This window comes from Puma concolor, chromosome C2 (genome assembly GCF_028749965.1).
Source record: "Puma concolor isolate L17-30 chromosome C2, mPumCon1.1.hap2, whole genome shotgun sequence".
NCBI lineage: Eukaryota > Metazoa > Chordata > Mammalia > Carnivora > Felidae > Puma > Puma concolor.
In genome coordinates, this window is record NC_141675.1 from 16,049,674 (window position 1) to 16,068,319 (window position 18,646).

General features: G+C 43.2%; 1 long non-coding RNA gene across 1 annotated transcript in view; it reads right to left on the minus strand.

Moving 5' to 3' along the window:
- LOC147577113 (uncharacterized) overlaps nt 1-15,860 on the minus strand; it is a 62,948-nt gene extending 47,088 nt beyond the window's left edge. Inside the window, exon 1 of the long non-coding RNA XR_015255748.1 lies at nt 15,796-15,860. This is a non-coding gene — a long non-coding RNA (uncharacterized LOC147577113). The remainder of the gene's footprint in view (nt 1-15,795) is intronic.
- Between the last annotated feature and the right edge of the window lie 2,786 nt (nt 15,861-18,646).

Sequence of the window (18,646 nt, forward strand, 5' to 3'; positions counted from 1 at the left end):
AGGGGCAGAGAGAGAGGGAGACACAGAATCGGAAACAGGCTCCAGGCTCTGAGCCATCAGCCCAGAGCCCGACGCGGGGCTCGAACTCACGGACCGCGAGATCGTGACCTGGCTGAAGTCGGACGCTTAACCGACTGCGCCACCCAGGCGCCCCATTGATGTTTGTTTTTAATGATATCTTTTTTTTAAATGTTTATTTACTTTTGAGAGAGAGAGAGAGAGAGAGAGACAGAGCGTGAGTGGGGGAGTGGCAGAGAGAGAGGGAGACACAGAATCGGAAGCAGGCTCCAGGCTCTGAGCTGTCAGCCCGGAGCCCGATGTGGGGCTCAAACTCACGAACCGTGAGGTCATGACCTGAGCCGAAGTCAGACTCTTAACCGAGTGAGCCACCCGGGCGCCTCTGTTTTTAGTGATTCGTTAGGGAAACCTCTCTCTAGGGCTATTTTACCCCTATTATTAACATTGGATCCTCTTGGTGTCTCTACTAAATGCCCTGAACCTTCACTGAGATCTCATCTCTCTGGCTGGCCAGCGCTGGAAATTGCTCAGTTTGCAGTTGCCTAGTAACTGTTCTTTGCTTGAAATTTGTTCTTTTTCTAGTAGTTGTTCTGGCGCATGAAATTTTCCCCTACATGTTCACCATTTTGTCTTCAGCCAGAGACTTGAGGGGCCCCTGCTGCAAATTTGAGGAGTTCTTTTCTCTACACAGATCCCTTCCCTCTGGTACTCTGCTCAGACAACTTCTATCCATGTCAACTCCCCTGAACTTTGATCACCATCTCCTGAACTTCGACCCCTGGGCTCTGCTTCTGTTTCCCCTTCCTCAGCGGCATCATCTATTTCTGCCCCTGGGCAGAAAGCCAGGGTGACAAGCGGGCTCAGCCGTTCTATCCCCTTTTCCCAAGGATCGCTTTCTTTTGCTTCCTGCTGTCCAATGCAATCATTTCATTTATTTGTCTCGGTCTATACTTGCTTGTCGTCATTGAGCAGTGTTTTCGTTTGCTCCGCCCACTACAGCCAAATAACACCGACTAGGGGACTTAGCAACAGAAATGTACTGTCTCTCAGGTCTGGTGGCTAGAAGTCCAAGATGAAGGTTTAGAAGGGTCGGTTTCTGAGGCCTCTCTCTCTGTTGGCAGATGACTGCTTTCTCCCCGTGTCTTCACATGGTTTTCCTTCCGTGTCCATGTCCTGATCACTTACAAAAACATCAGTCACATTGGGCCACAGCTCACTCTAACAGCCTCTTTTTAGTTTAATTACCGCTTCACAGAGCCGGTCTCCAAATGCATTCACATTCTGAGGTTCCTGAGGTTAAGGCTTCGGTACATGAATTTGGGGGGTTGGGAGAAGGGTAGAACATAATTCACCTATAACAGGCGATCTACAAATGGCCACTCTTTTATGCCAGCAGCTGAATTTTTGAATTTCACTATTTGCCAGTTACTTTTTAAGAATGTTGCAGACTTTGGGGCGCCTGGGTGACTCAGTCGGTTAAGCATCTGACTTCAGCTCAGGTCATGATCTCACGGTTCAGGGGTTTGAGCCCCGCATCGGGCTCTGTGCTGACAGCTCTGAGCCTGGAGCCTGCTTCCGATTCTGTGTCTCCCTCTCTCTCTGTCCCTCCCCCACTCACACTCTGTCTCTCTCTGTGTGTGTGTGTGTCTGTCTCTCTCAAAACTAAATAAACTTTTAAAAAAATGGTGCAGACTTTAATCCACTTAATTCTCCCAATTTCCCTGTCAGGGAGGCATTAGAAATCCTATTTTAGATCTAAAAACATTGAGCTCTGACACTTACGTCATTTGCCTAAGATTCTATACTGGAAGAGCCTGGAGTTGAATCCATGCATTACTTCAAAACTCTACCTCTTAACCACTGTGCTTTGCTTTCTTTTAGGACACGCGTGAAAGGCAGGACTAATGTCTCAGGATCACACTCTCAGAACCGGGGCAGGTACTCCTGAAATACTTAGCCTTGAAACATGACTGGATACAAAGTTTTACTTCTTAGCAAGCACGTCACAAATTTTCCCATGTCAGGAAACAGAGGAATTCTAGAGGACACCCCAGGACTCAAATGACATAATCACTTTTTACTTTGTTCAACTTTCCCAGCTGAACTCTTATTTCATGTATGTTCGTGTAACTTTCCTTAGGATATTTTTTAAATAAGCAAAATCTTGGAATATTTATAAATTAAATGCCACACACCATAATGATCTAATCATGCTGGGTGACGTTTACTTTCCATCTGAACTATCAGTTAGGTAGTGATAGCTGACAAAGATAACTCTCATCCTGTTGGGGGATAACAATTTTTTCATCAGTCAAGTAAATGGGTTCATTTAGGCACCAAGGGAAGTAGCATTGTTTAATGTCCTTCTATGGGCCCATTTTTGTCAAGGATAATTAATGTTCATCATAATGTATTATGACAGCAATGTTTTCTATCCTGAATAATAGATTAGACTAACACTTGGCATCTACATTTTAGTTTTTGAGATGTATCTTATGACAGCAAGAATAATCTGAGCAGAACAGAGAGCCCTTGCATGGGGCAGAAACAGACACAGTAGTATGTAGTGAGGATTCTAATGTCACTATGCCGTTTGGGGGCACTGCAATGTGATTTCTAAGCAGATAATGCTGTCAGTGTATCTATGGCATTGATTGCCAAATGATAGTGAGCCCAAGGTCCCAACTTGGTTGGAGTTCCTCTTATAGAACCGATCCTGATTTTAAATATAAATATTTCCGCATTCTCCTTGCTCAAGTCATGCTATTTTTAACCTGTGGCTAAAATGTCACAATTTTACTTACGAAGGATTGAGACATTAAAGGAAAAAATACCAACAATTTTTTAGGCATCAAGGTTTTCATCACTTCACTACCAAAACTCTTTGCTCAGCTTGCGTTATAGATCAACCTAGAAGCTAGATGTTGAACTTGTGCACACAAAGTGCAGATGCTGATGTGATAATGATGAGAACCAGAACTTGAGACAAGGTCTAAGATGAAGTTGACTCTATTTGGGAGGTCATTCCCAGAAGCAAGAATGAGGAACTGAGAAGAGGGAAAAGAGAACTTATCAGAGGCAGTCAAAATGCATAACTTAGCTGTTCACCACTACGCAATGAGGTTCATGCCCAGGTTACCCCTGAGGCATTGCCTAGAATGTGCCTCTCTGAAGCACTACAGAGCATAGGTAGCATGTATTCCAATTTCATTAATTGAGGGTTGCCCACAGGGCATTAAATCCTGCTCAGTTCTAGCCTGGGTGCTTGGTCACTGGCTGAGAGGGCTTCCTAGCATCTAGAGAAAACCCAGAGACAGAAAAACAAGTGAGCCAGAAGGGGGGATGTTTTCAGTGGCCGGTGCATGGCGCCTTCCACCATGGCTACTCTGGGGTCATGGTGGGATATGATATGGGGCCATGTAAAACAGCTGCCACAAATTGGGTGTTTGCTTTATTTTAAAAATGTAGATTCCTCTTTAAGAGTGAGCTTCCTGGTGAGCACACTTCTTTCCAGTGAGGCACACAGCACCTCCAAGTAGAGGCATTTGTCCAGTTTTCTAAAGACAGATGATGAAATTTAATCTCCCTCCAGACACAGTGCCATCTGGACCTGGGATTAATGACCACAAAGATGAGACCTTTAGAGCGTTAATCCCAATGCAATGGCAAACGCACAAATATAAACACGTGTACAGATTCAGAGCTAAAGAGTCTTTAATGACATTGCTTTTAAAAGAAATCTGGAGAGAATAGATTAACCACGACCTTGCGAACAGATAAAATACATGGTCGTGTAGAACCTACATCTGAGAGCTGCCATGCCTGGGGGAGAGAGGCTGCACTCGCAATTTCCCCATCCTTAATCAGGGGAATTTTCATCATGATGATATTTGTGATGGCTTTAATTGACACACAATAAATTGCATATGTTTCGATTGTACAGTTTGATCAATTTTCACAGATGGATGCACCTGTGAAGCCACCATCACAATCAAGATAGTGAATAGATCCTTCACCACCAAAAGTTTCCTCAAGCCCTTCTGTAATCCCTCTCCCACCCCTCCACTCCCAGGCTGCCAATGATCTGCTTTCTATTGCTGTAGGTTACTTTGCATTTAGATAACTGCATAAAAATAGACTCGTATAGTATGTACTCTTGTTTGGTCTGGATTTTTTTTTTTTTTTTAAATTTTTTTTTCAACGTTTATTTATTTTTGGGACAGAGAGAGACAGAGCATGAACGGGGGAGGGGCAGAGAGAGAGGCAGACACAGAATCGGAAACAGGCTCCAGGCTCTGAGCCATCAGCCCAGAGCCCGACGCGGGGCTCGAACTCACGGACCGCGAGATCGTGACCTGGCTGAAGTCGGACGCTTAACCGACTGCGCCACCCAGGCGCCCCTGGATTTTTTTAAAAAATATTCATGTTTATTTATTTTTGAGAGAGAGGGAGACACAGAACCCAAAGCAGGCTCCAGGCTCTGAGCTGTCAGCACAGAGCCTCGAACTCATGAACCTCAAGATCATGACCTGAGCCAAAATTGGACGCTCAACCGACTGAGCCAACCAGGCGCCACTGATCTGGCTTTTTAAACTCAGTACAATTATTTTAAGGTTAATTCATGTTGTTGCATGTGTCAATAATTTATCCTTTTTTTTAGGGCTGAATATTTTCCAATGCGTTAATACAACACAAATTGCTTATCTGTTCATCTCCTGATGGACACTTCAATTTCTGGCAATTGCAAATAAAGCTGTTCTGAATATTGATATACAAGTCTTTGTATGGATGTATAAGTTCACTTATCTGGCATAAAAGAGGAATGACTGGGACATATGGTATGCGTATATTTAACTTCTTAAGAAACTGCCAAATTGTTTTCCAAAGCAGTTGTACCATTTTTCATTCTCACCAGCAGCGTATGAGAGTTCCAGATGTTCCACATCATTACCAACGCTTGGTGTGGTCAGTGGTTTTACTGTAAGTGGGCTATGTAGCAGTATCTCTTTGTGGGTTCAATTTGCATGTTCTTAAGGGCTAAGACATTCAGTATATTTTCACGGGCTCATTTGCCATCTATGCACCTTCTTTGGTAATGTGTCTACTCAGATCTTCTGCCTATTGTTTTATTGCTGGTTTTCTTATTACTGCGTTTTGAGTTACTTACATATTCTGAATACAAGTCCTTTATAAGTATCTGAGTTGCACATATTTCCACCCCGATGTGGTTTGTCTTCTCGTTCTTTTCATAGTGACTTACAAAAAGCAGAAGTTCTTTCATTTGCTAACGCTCAATTTCTTCTATGTTTTTATCTGACTATTATAGTTTGGGGTTTTATATTTAGATTTACAATGAATTTTGAATTTTTATGGGGTATGAGTTACAGATCGAAGCTCATCTTTTTTTTCAATTGTTCAATCACAATGTAATCAATAGTGGGGGCACCTGGATGGCTCAGTCAGTTGAGTGTCTGACTCTTGGTTTCAGCTCAGGTCACGATCTCACAGTTCATGGGTGTGAGCCCCGTGTTGGGCTCTGAGCTAACATCACGGGGGCTACTTCCGACTCTCTCTCCCTCTCTCTCTCTGCCCCTCCCCTGTGTTCCCTCTCTCAAAATAAATACATAAACATTAAAAAACACACACAATGCAATCGGTAGCAGTAGAAGAGGCAATTGCAGCGATAGGCTAATTAACATGGGTTTCCTTGAGAATGGAAGGCGGTAGCCTTTGTCCTTTATAGTTAGACACTCTGCCAGATGCTTGGAGGTATCATCTCGAATCTTAATCAAATCTGGAAAAAACGGGTGTAGCTGGTTGGTCCCCAGTGGCATATCTCCTTGACTTCCCTTCTATTTCAGTTGCTGCTGCCATGGGCATCGTGGGCCCAGTTTAGATTCATTTCCATTGCCATCTCCTACCTCGGCACACACTGCATTCCAGCTCAGGGGTTTCTCTGAGGCCAAGGAGGCTGCTCTCACCCAGCATCGCAAGCGAGGCCTCAAAGGGCAGGGAAGCTAACGCTGCAGCGCAACCCTCAGCCAAAACAGACCAAGAACCGACAGATAAATGCTCCAGTCCCATGTCCTTCAGGTGAGCAATTCCGAGAGGCATGCTCTCAGGAGTTGTCCCAGGAGGCCATGGAAGAGTCAGGCTCTCACCGACCCCAGTACAAACTTAACAACATACCCTGCTGCCTTTCCCTCGTTCTTTGTTTTACTCACCCCACTCCTTCCTTGCTGCTTCCTGGATTATCTTCCAGATAAAGCACCTACACTCAAGTCCTTATCTGGGCTCTGCTTTCAAGGGAACTCAAACTAAGTGAGTAGTTATTTTGTTCTCAATATTAGAGACAATTAAATACCACGGAGAAAAAATAATTGCTGTATGCCACCATGCTCACAAAGCAGTGAAGCTGGGATTTGAACACAGATCTGTTCCCAGAATCCACATTCATTCCTCATCGGGATTAACCTGTCCATTCATCAGCACCTTGGCAAAGGCAATAGTGTGTACTAGTTAGGAGTAGGGATCCTGTCTCAGTCACCACTGGCTGTGAGGCCTTGAGCAAGTCACGTAACATCTTTGTGCCCCAGTTTTGTCAGATGTACAATGGGCGTACTTTTTCACTTTTACCTCAAAGGATCAAATGAATTATTATTATAAACTGCTTAGAACAGGGCTTGGCATATAGCGCACATTACGTGTGTTATGATTGCTATTATTATCGTGTTGTTGCTGTTGTTATAACCAAGCCATACATATCCAAGATATCTTCCCCAACATAGAACCTGCATGTAGTAATCTTCCCAGTGGGTATATTCCCAGTACGGTAGCTATATTCCAGAGAAGTGGAGGGGAGGGCAAGCTTCGGAGTCTCTACCGGCACCCTAAATAATCAGAGGATGAAGACTTTAAATATCACTGGACCTTAGCAATACAATTGCTACGAAATGAATCCTGCCCCCACTTTCGAATTCATGTTGAAGCCCTAACCCCCAATGTGATGGTAACTGGAGACGGTACTTTTGAGAGGCAATCAGGTTTAGATGAAGTCATGAGGATGGGACTCTCATCATCGTGAGAGGAGATTAATGTCTTTATAGGGAGAGATGCCAGAAAGCTCGTACTTAACACTCCTCCCTCCCTCTTTCCGCCTCTCACCCTCCCTCTTTCTCAGTCTCTTCACCAGGTGAGAGCACAATAAGAAGACGATCGTCTGTAAACCAGGAAGAGGCCCACACCAGACCCAACCATGCAAGCACACTGATCTTGGACTCCCAGGTTCCAGAATTGTGAGAAACAGATTTCTGTTGTTTAAGGCACCCAGTATATTGTATTTCGTTATGGCCGCCCAAGCTAGGACAGAAATCGTGCAACTTGAGTTAGATAAAGTCAAACGGTTTTGCAAAGTGCTTACATCAATTTACACTCCCATGAGGAGTAGGTGATAATTAAGATGGTCTGGGAAACCACATCTATGATAGTAGAAGCCGTATCCTTTGAGAAGCCAATACGGGCCACTTGGCGCAAAGACCACTCCCCGCTACAAAGTCATTCTGTTACATTGTGAACACAGATAACAGCCCACAGTTGTACTGGCAGTACCTGCAACCTTGATACAACTGAAAACACACATTTTCACATTCTCAAATCAGAGTTTTCACAAACCTCATGAGATACTGTTTATGCTCATTATCACTTTGAAATTATAGTAATTTTCAGACCCACTGCTAGATCTTATTATTTAATTCATGAATAAAGAAGAAAACATAATCCCATCATAATTTTTAAATGTTGGGATGACTATCTTTCAATAGAATTCGTTTCCTTGGTGATTCTATGTGCTTTATTTTATGAATTTAAAAACATTCCGAGAAGAGATCCACTGATGTGACCCAATGGTGAGAGGTCTATACCTCAAAAAAAAAGGTTAAAAACCCATGTCTTAGCTCCTAAACTAGGCTGCTTTTGTTAGACTTCCTGGTACAAAATTTTGCTGGTTGATGTGGAAATATATTTTTACTTCACCAAGAGGTTCTACTTAGATAATGTTAAATATAATAACCCTCTCAGACCCCTAATCAGGAGCGGATTCTTGCAATCTGTCATTTTTTTGGTGGGTTCAGTCATGGTGAGTGTTTCTTATGTGTAGTTGAGTATTTCTGCATCAAAATAGGGATTAAATGGATATTCTGTGCATTCTGAAGTTGGTCCGGAAATCATCGCTCTTCAGGAAGTGCATCTATTAGGTTTAATCTAATTAAATCGCGTTAATATTGGCAAATTAGCCTGTCATCAGTATTGCGGTGCTGGATGGATCCACACCTTACAAGGATTTCTGGGCCTCTTTGTGAATTATTTCTCCAAAATAAGTTTAAAGTTGATTTCTTTATCTACTTCTTTGTTTTTAATGGCTAGTAAAGCAGAAAGCAAAATTTTGGAATAACCTCAGCTCTTTATTTATTTTTTTTTAATTTTTTTTTTACATTTATTCATTTTTGAGACAGAGAGAGACAGAGCATGAATGGGGGAAGGTCACAGAGAGAGAGGGAGACACAGAATCCGAAACAGGCTCCAGGCTCTGAGCTGTCAGCACAGAGCCCGATGCGGGGCTCGAACTCACGGACCGAGAGATCATGACCTGAGCTGAAGTCGGAAGCCCAACCAACAGAGCCACCCAGGCGCCCCAACCTCAGCTCTTTAAAATTGAAGGTAGATGAATACAAAGTTTGAATACAGCCCCTGGACAATACAGTTGTATTTGTCTATCGAACATGAGCTTGTCACATGATTGGGTAGACGGATCAACAAAACTTCGTGGCTAACCTAGTTGTTTATTGGTTATACATTGTGTAAGTATATGCCAGAGAAATATGTCAAACGGCGTTATTGTAGAAGAACTTTCCAATAAAAATCGAAAAATATTTTATATGTAGTTAAGAAAACATTTGAGTTTTACTCCATGTGAAGAGAAAATTGTCTGTTCTTTAACCGTAAAGCAGTTGATGACTCAGGATTGTCACTATCGCCAACTGTGTAGGATAATGTTGTTGTACGGTATTTGTAACCTACTCACAACTTTCTATGCCCCAGCTGCCTGTAAACATGTCTTCCTTGTCACAACTGTGTGTGTTCATGCTGTAAGGAAGGGCTGAGTAGATAACAGTATACTTTCGGTGATCTGAACCAGCAGTTGAGGCAAAGGAAGATCACAGGGTGTGTTAGTTTGGGGTTGCCACTAACCAAAAAAAAAAAAAAAAACCCCAAAACCCTGTATCTAAACTGATAGAGGATGGTTACCTTGTCTATTTTGCTTTAATGTTTCTCATAACTGGAGATGGTAAAAAGGGCTTTAAGCCTGGCCTCGTCCAGCACTTAAGCAATGGACGAAGCACCCAAATTCTCTTTTCCTTAAAGGCTTCTTCATCAATGATCACTTTCCTCATGTTGTCATGCAGTGGCTGTGGGCATTCAGAGGGCTACAGTTTTCTTTGATTTGAGGCTACTGAAAAGAAAAAGAGTTGCCCCTGATTGGCCTGGATCATGTGCTCATCCCTGAACCAACACCTGCAGGAGGTGATGGAATAGGAGGATTAGGTAAAATCAATCATGGTCCATACTTGGAAAAGAGGATGAAGTCATTCCCTCCCAAACCAGTGAGCGTGAGAAATTCAAAGCCTACTGTAAAGGGGAAAGAAAGATACTGGTAAGCTTCTGAGAAGCATCACTTCTGCAGGGGAAGAGTGTTCTTAGGCAAAGCACAATGCATAGGACTCAGGTTTTCCAGTTTGATGGAGCCTACTTTGGCTTCCTACACTGAAACTGGAATGGAGGTGAAGAGGTGAGGGATAGAAGTTTGGCCATGGGGGAACAGAGGCTGGGCTTAGGTTGGGGGATCGAGAATGAGGCTTGTGGGAGTTGAGAGTGGGGAGCTGTTATTGACAGAATTGCTCTTCAGGTCCTTTAGTTCCCTAGCAGGTTGAGAAAGTTTTCTTGATGATGAGACAGATGGTATGCCTCTGATTACACTCCCCTGGATTTTTTTTTTTTTTTTTAATGTTTATTTACTCTTGAGGGAGAGAGACAGAGTGTGCGTGGGGGAGGGGCAGAGAGAGAGGGAGACATTAGAAGCCCAAGCAGGCTCCAGGCTCTGAGCTGTCAGCACAGAGCCCAACGCAGGGCTCGAACCCATGAGTCTCGAGATGATGACCTGAGCTGAAGTCAGACGCTTAACCGACAGAGTCACCCAGGCGCCCCCACTCCCCTGGATTCTAAAAGGATTAGTTCAAAGTCAGCTCTGGTGGAATCCATCCTCAAGCCTAAGTCAAGTGCGTGAAGAATGAACGAAACACTAATCAAGTGGTAAGTGCACAGCTTCACGCATGCAGGCCCGTGTTAGGGCTGGGGGAACCTAGTCCATGGTGCTGGCCACGCTCTCTGGCCTCATCCTTTGTTTCCTCTGCTCAACTGGCAATTCTCAAATTGTGGTGGGTGTTTTCCTTCCTATGAGGATGTAGCAGCTGCCTCCATTGTTGTCTACTACCAACATGAGTTCGCCTATAGCTATTGATATAGGCATTCTAGCCAATCTCCCACTCAGTCTGCCCATTCACCTCACATCATTCATAAAGTCACTAGTACTTACATTTTCTTGCTCAAGATCATAACAGTAATGTTAGTCAACCTTTATTGTGAACTTGTTATGTGTCAGGTACTATTACAAAAACTTATTATTCATTCACTCATTAAAAAAAATAGCATCTTTCAGGGTCTCTTCACTGTCTAAAAAATAAAAAATATCCCATTTAGCAGAGCATCCAAAACTCCCTGTGATCTGAAACATGTTCACTTTCCTGGTCTGTTTCCACACACTCCTATAGTTCAGACACATAGAAGATCTCTTCTTCTCATGTTTGGCGTTTTCTTTTTTTCTTTTTACATTTATTTATTTTTGAGAGACAGAGAGAAACTGAGCACAAGTGGGGTAGGGGAAGAGAGAGAATGAGACACAGAATCGGAAGCAGACTCCAGGCTCCGAGCTGTCAGCACAGCACCCGATGCGGGGCTCGAAGAACTCACAAACCATGAGATCATGACCTGAGCCGGAGTTGGATACCCGCCCGACTGAGCCACCCAGGCGCCCCTCTAATGTTTTACATTTTCTAGCAATTTACTCACTCTGCCAATTCCACTTGAAAAATCTTCCCACTCCCCTCCTCTCACCACCAAAACCACCGTCAAATGTCAAACTTTCCACAGAGCCTTTGTCAATAACCCCAAGTGAAACACATGTCCGTCTCCAGTGGGAATGGAACATTTGCTTGACCCTCTGATTGCCACACAACTGGAAGGGTGCTGATACATCTTACTATACACGGGCTCATTTAATTTAGCACTTTGCTACCTAGGTGCATGTTCATTGCCAGGAGTACAAAGATGAACGAGGCATGGACCCTGGCCTCAAGAAGTGTATGATCTAACATGAGGAAAAATATAGGTCACAATGTGGAAGAGTTGTGCACATTGGGATGATATACAGTTGCAGAAGCATAAAACTGGTGCAGACTGATTGAAATACTATCAGGGCACACTTGACATTGGAGGGAGGGCTGTGGCAAAGAAGAGAAGGTTACCAGCACATAGACATAAGAGGGAGGATTTTAAGAGAAGGCCCACCAAGCAAAGGCCAGGGCGTGCCAAATTTCCTACGATGCTTGGAAAATCTTGAGCAATGCGAGAATGGTTTGAGAAGAAGGCATACTGATGCTTACGAGCATGGATGGTAGAATAAATAAAACCTGGATTCAAATTCCAGCTTTGTGACCTAGGATCGTTTGGCATTGAGCAAGTTAATTTCTTTGATCCTAGCTTTCCTCATCTATAACATGAGGAAACAGTAATGTTCATGCTTAGGTAGAGATCCAACAGGATAAAATGGGTCAGTACTTAGAACAGTGCCTCACACACAGTGGAGGGCTTCACAAATTGGAGTTCTGGAGGTTTTGTGTCTTTTGCGTCTTTTGCCTAACGCTTTAAGGAGGACTGTGTCAGTGCTCGGAGAATCTCCAGACCCTCTCAGATAAGTATTTGACAGGTCGTGTGCCCTCTCTGGCTTCCTTGGACTTTCCATGGCCAGAACTTGTGGCTATTCCTCACAGAACTTGCTTCCGGCTGCTGGACCCGCATGTCTAGTAGGTGCAGAGAACAGAAAGAGCACCACTGGGGTGGCAGCTAATCAAGGACTGGCCTGTGCAAAAGTGCTGGCTGTGGAGTAGCAGCAAACCTAGATCTAAGAGGGGGGAATGGACGATACGTGGGGCCAGACGTTGTGAGGAGCACTGAGGAAGTGAGATTGGGGGGCAATGCAGAGGTTAGGAGATTCCACTGCTGGGATGTTCTTTCTGTCTAATGGAAAGTAATTGGTGCTTTCGGCCAAATCCGTTCCCCCATCTTGACACCATTAAAACATCATTTGCTGAGAGCACTGAGCTGTGTAAACTTGATGTTCTCTCTGAAGGGCCAGTTTCCTTGGTTCAGAGCAGGCAGTGGGCTGGTGTTCTGAGGTGAGCATTTGGACAAATGCCCACCACAGCCAGAACTACATAGCTCTAACGCATGGGTGCTTGGGACAATACGCCAGCCTGGCTGCTCTCAGCACCTTTTCTGTCTTTTCTCCACGGGGCTCCAGTGCCCATCAGTTTAACTTAATTCTGCTGTTAGTTCATCATGCCATGATCAGCCTCATCCCCAGAAACTCCACCAATCAATTGGAGACCCAAAGCGCTGTTGCTTTCGAGAAAATCCCTGCGCATCCAGGATAAATACCAGTACGAGTTAAATTTGTAACTTCGGCCATTCTCACCACCATAACTACAACAAAGAGGGCTGTTGTCATATTGCAGATATCTGTGCCTACATGTGTTGCTGGCTGATGTGAAAATCCCAAATCCAACCAACTCTTCCAGTCCCTGGATGGTGACTTTTCTTAAAAAAAAAAAAAATGGGGATATTATGCTAAGCAAAATAGGTCGATCAGAGAAAGACAAATATCATATGATTTCATTCACCTGTGGAACTTAAGAAACACAACAGATGAACATAGGGGAAGGGAAGGAAAAAGAAGATAAAAACGGAGAGGGAGACAAACCATAAGAGCCTCTTCAATATAGAGAACAAACCGAGGGTTGCTGGAGGGGAGGTGAGTGGGGGGATGGGTTAAAGGGTGATGGGCACTAAGGAGGGCACTTGTTGGGATGAGCACTGGGTGTCATATGTAAGTGACGAATCACTGGGTTCTACTCCTGAAACCAATCCTACACTGTATGTTAACTAACTTGAACTGAAATAAGTAAGTTTTTTAAATGGGAATTTCTTTAAAGGTTAGCAAGCAGGAAGGACTTGTTAAATTGAACTAATTAGATTAATTTTCAAGTTTCCACACACCATCGCAGACACAAATATCATAGATGAATCAGCACGAGGGCCTATGCTCTATATTTGACAGTACAGTATCTCGAAATAAAACAGATGTTCTCTGTTTTTTAAACAAACTATCACTTGATTTTTAGAGACTCGGAAGAGGACATTTTGGTCGGGGGAAAAATATGTTTTCTTTGGCTAAGCCTGGATCATTTTTAATTAAATAAGCATATTTGTACATTCTGTAAATGAAACTATAAAATACATCGACCAACAAGCCAGATTCCCCCCCGTGCTTGGAAAGTGGACATTTGACTGGCACCAGTTAGCCTTGAACCATCAATTTCACTGCTCCCATCATATCCCTGGGATATGGGAGCTCCCAGGGATGTGGGGCTCCCATCATATCCCTGCTGTGTTATAGCAAAAGGAACAAGTAAGGCCACCAAAAGTACCACATTCAGAGGAAGCATGGATTTTTTAACAGTGACTATATTTAAGGCCGTTACAGCTTATTCATTTTGTCAAGGCCAATACCCTATTCTTGAACCACTGGGTATAAGAGACATGGGAAACCAGAACCATTTCTAGGAAATAATCATAGCTCATAGATGGGAGTCCAGGGAACCTGATTTATCATCTTTGTTTAGCCGGGGTTTCCTGAGGGACTTCCTGTGTCCTTTTTGGTTTTACAGACATTAATTAACTATGTGATCGACTCTAATTTCTGAGCCTGGGTGAGAGAAGGACAGGGTCTACAAATATAGCCACATACACAGCCGAGTTCACCTGTTGCGTTCGTCAAATGGAGAAATTAGTTCTACGGAAACACGGTATGTTACTAAGCCCCACGCCCAGTGGGGCAGGAACGTCTACATTAATCTTGCACTCATCTTGAGGAAACCAGAGAGCTCCTGTTTCCCTGCCACAGTGCTAAAGACGTGGGGATATTTGAAGACTGGAGAGAGCTCTGACATCATATGAAGCGGTATGCTGCCTTTACGTTTCGAAGCCTAGTTAGGATCTGCATTATCCATCTCCTCCCTGCTCCTGGATCAGTACTGTAAGCGTACAATCATACTCTAAAGAGGAGGTGGCAAACTCTAGCCCGTGAACTGACGCCGGCCCATGCACCTCTTTTGGTAAATAAAGGGTTTTTGAAACTCATCCATGCTCATTCATTTATGTATTGGCTGTGTTCACTTTCATGCACAACAGGAGAGTTTAACAGTCCCAACTGAGACCAAGTGACCCACACAGCCTAAAATATATGGTGCTTTAACAGAAAAAGTTTGCCTACATCTGCTCTAACATATGTCATTAAAGGAAAAGAAAAAAAACTTAAATCTTTTATAGCACTAGGTCCAGAGAAAATGTATCAACACATTGAGAAATAGTAATACACGTGTATTATTTAGAAATTTAAGGCAACGAGAAAATACAACCAAAAGAATTCAAAGTGGCTGCCTCTTGGGCGGGATCAGGGCACTACTGGGTTGTTTTTTGTTTTTTTTTTTTTAAGTTAAGTTTATTAATACTATTAAATTTTTCAAAATAAGAATGTAACTACTTTGATAAACAAACATGTAATACCAGGAACAACCACAATATCCTTCCTTTACCCCACCTTTCTCCGTAGTCATCAGTCCCTTTCTCTCCTTTCATACCACAATTTCTTGAGTTAAATAAAATCTGTCTTCTTCCCCCTCAGTCTAAGGAAACTGTTCCTGTCAATAGTATGGACATCCTCCATGTTGCCAAATCAAATGAACGTCTTCTCCATCGTCTTATATGATTCTCAGCAGCACCCAACACAGTCCATTCTTCCTTCTGTCTTGAAATACTCTACATTTAGCCTCCTAATTTTCCTCTCCCTCAGAAGCTGTCCCTTCCCACTGTTCTATGCAGGCTCTTCTGTGCCACCTCAACCTTTTTGAATCAACTTGTCTCAGGGTTTAGCCAGCACCCTATTACCCTGTCAATACTCTCCCCCAAGAGATCTTATCCAATCCCAAGAATCCAGTCCAAATCTTTCCTTTCACCACTTCCTTGACATTCTGCCAGGTTTTGCAATACTTGTTTGAAATTTATTATGACTAAAACCAGAGCCCTTGATAATTTCCTACAGTCCTCACCCCAAGCCTCCTTCCACCCTGCTTTGCTTCATTTATTAAATTGCACTCCCTGGTAGCTCAAACCCCAAATTCAAGAGTTATTCTTGATTATTTTTTTCACGACCTCCTCAAATCAATCACTAAATTCTAACCATTTTACCTTCAAAATGTATCTCCAATCTGTTCACTTCTCTCCAAGACCACAGCCAGCATCTTAGTTCAACCAACCATCATGTCTTACCTGGTCCACCGCAACGGTTCCTAAGTGCTCTGTCAGCCTCGGTGCCTGCCCCACCACTGCTCATTTAAAATAAACCAGTTCATCTTTAACACACAGTCCAATCAATGACTTCCAACTGCTCACACAAGAAACTCCAAACCCTTTATCACAGTCTACAAGGCCCTGTGGGATCCACTCCTGCTTCCTGCTCCCCCTTCACCTCAACCTTCTTCTCACTCCTTATGCTCTGGTCTCCAGTTCTGTGAACACTTCAAACCTTGCTCTGCTTCCAAGATTTGTACTCGTCCTTCCTAGAATGCTTTTTCCCCAACACTATACAAGGTGGCTCCTCCTTCTGGCCCCAAGCAAGAGTGTACTCTGACTGAGACTAATGGGGTAGAGCGGGGACTGTGTAGCAAATCAATCCAAAGCTTAGGGGCTTAAAACAGCAATGCACTGTTTTTCATAACTTTGTGGGTCAGGATTTCAGGCAGGTCCCAGTTGGGTGGTTTTTCTGCTCCATGTGATGTTAACTGGAGCCACCTCCTCAGCCTCGTTCGGCCGGCTGCACTGAGAGATGCAAGAGAACTTCACTCCCACGTCAATCCCAGGTCATCCCTACAGTGTGGTCTGGGGCAAGGCATGTTTGCTCAGGAGAGCAAACATTGATTAAACGAGGCCAGGGAAGTTACTAACCCCACATGACTTGCACCTAACACAGATAGGGAACTAGAAAAAAGTCAATTAAGTGGATTAAAATAATATCTTTTTCCAAATAAATATGTATGTTCATGCACATACTAATAAATACATTTCTGAATGAATAAATACGTCAGATTTAGAGACAGGCAAATTGCCTGTTCTTGCACCATTATTAACCAGCTCTAGTTGCCCTTTCTCTATAGCATCTCTGTCTCCCTCTTGGAAAGAGAGGTGATTAAAAATGGTTATGCAAGGGTAGAGATGCCAGGCACCTTAGAGACTCTATCAGTGGGCACATCTCCAACTTCTGCCAGATGTTCCCATCAAATGTTTAGACTATCTCTGTATATTAGCTCATGGCCTTTCTACCTGGAAATTGGCCTCGGTCCCAGTTGTCCACCTGGTGATGTTCAACACTTACCTCTAGATATGTGTTCTGGTTTCATGTTCCCCTAGCACTAAGCACTGCCATCATAACTATTCCATACTTTAGAACTCATTCCGTACTTTGTTCACTGAGGATCAGATTCCTTCTTTTATTTTAATCAACTGCACAGACCCTGACGTTGAGTGAATGCCTACAATTCTGACTTTTCTTTTGGGACACTCCAATACTGCATGTCGGACTCCCTATCACTGCTGGACTCATCACCTGCCACGTGCTCCTATCCCTTTATGGCTCCATTCTGTCATTCAGTGGGACTGCCTCTCATATTCTGACGCTGGTTCTTCTCCCCAGTACCTGCCCCGTGCCAGTGGATGAATCTAGACCCAAGCCTTTTCTTAGCGTGTCCCATCGTGATGTAATGAACCTAATCAAAACTGGCCACATTCTGACAATTAGTAGGTTTGCAGCATATTCTCCAGTATTTTTTCCAATATGGTGGTACTGACTACTTGGTCACTTTGAATTTGTTGGATTGCCTGTGACCTCCGGTCTGATTTTTCAAACTTGGCCACCTATTGTCTAAACGTCACAATGATCTGGGGGGAGGTAAAGTAAGCAGGGGGATGGGAATTGAAGATGCCAAAATAAGGTTTTAGAGAAGAGCAGAGTATACTACTCATAACCATGGGAGCAACCCAGGAATCATCAAGACCAAAAATGGTGCAGAAGGTCAACCAAGCTACCCAAACAAGAAGACAAATAAGACAGTCAAATCCAGAAGAGGCAAAGATGAACTTAAAATCTGGCAGAAATACATGGCAGGTCCATCATCAAAGGCCTTGGCCTATTTATAGTACAATGCTTTTGATCTATTCAGTCTGGAGATACATTTAGCAGTATCATTACTAATACCAATGAATTTCCTCTGACTTTATGCAAAGAGATAATATGGTATTAAAAAAGGAACGTGAGCTTTATAAGCAGACAAACTTGTGTAAGTTACTTATTGTTGCTTACAGGTTAAGATTCTCTATAATGTTAGATGGTGATTACCACTTTGTAAGGACTCCATAAATGGCAGTGACCATTATGGAATACATTCTAATCTGCCTGAGGGAGAGATGAGTCTCACTTGGCTTATGTCCCCAGTGTGTGTCAAAATACTTAGCGCATGGTAGGTGTTCAACACATGTTGAATGAAAGAGATACTTGAAAGAACTTGGCCAAGAAAAGGTGAACTGTACTTTCATTTCAACTCACATCTCTTCCACACAATTTTTCAGGATGGACATTCAGTCCTCTTTACAATTTCTCTCTCTCTTGATATTTAACTTGGGCTTGCTCTGTTCGGGTCTTTGGAAGTGGACACATCTAGTTTGTTCTTGGTTCTTAGAACCTCATTGCGATGTTCATAACCCAAGATTATGTTTATTTTGGGATAACGTGTTTTTCTTGTAAAACCTAGCATTTATTCCATTCACTATATTTTCAGTTGCCTCAGTTATGCTTAATTAAGGACAATGACTCATCAAGATCTGGTCCCTCCTACAATCTATCTTGCTTCCCTTTATTATAGTTGGTCTCCAAAATCAGTTGGTGCTATAGTTCAGTACTTCTCAAACTTGTGTCAGAATCACTCAGAGATGTGAGGGAAAACCCAGAACGCAGGGTCCTACTTCCAGAAATTTTCATCCAGGCAGTCTGGATTAGGATCTGATAAGCATTTCTATTAAGTTCCCAGATGTCGATGCTGATGTTGTTGGTCCACGGACTATACTTTGA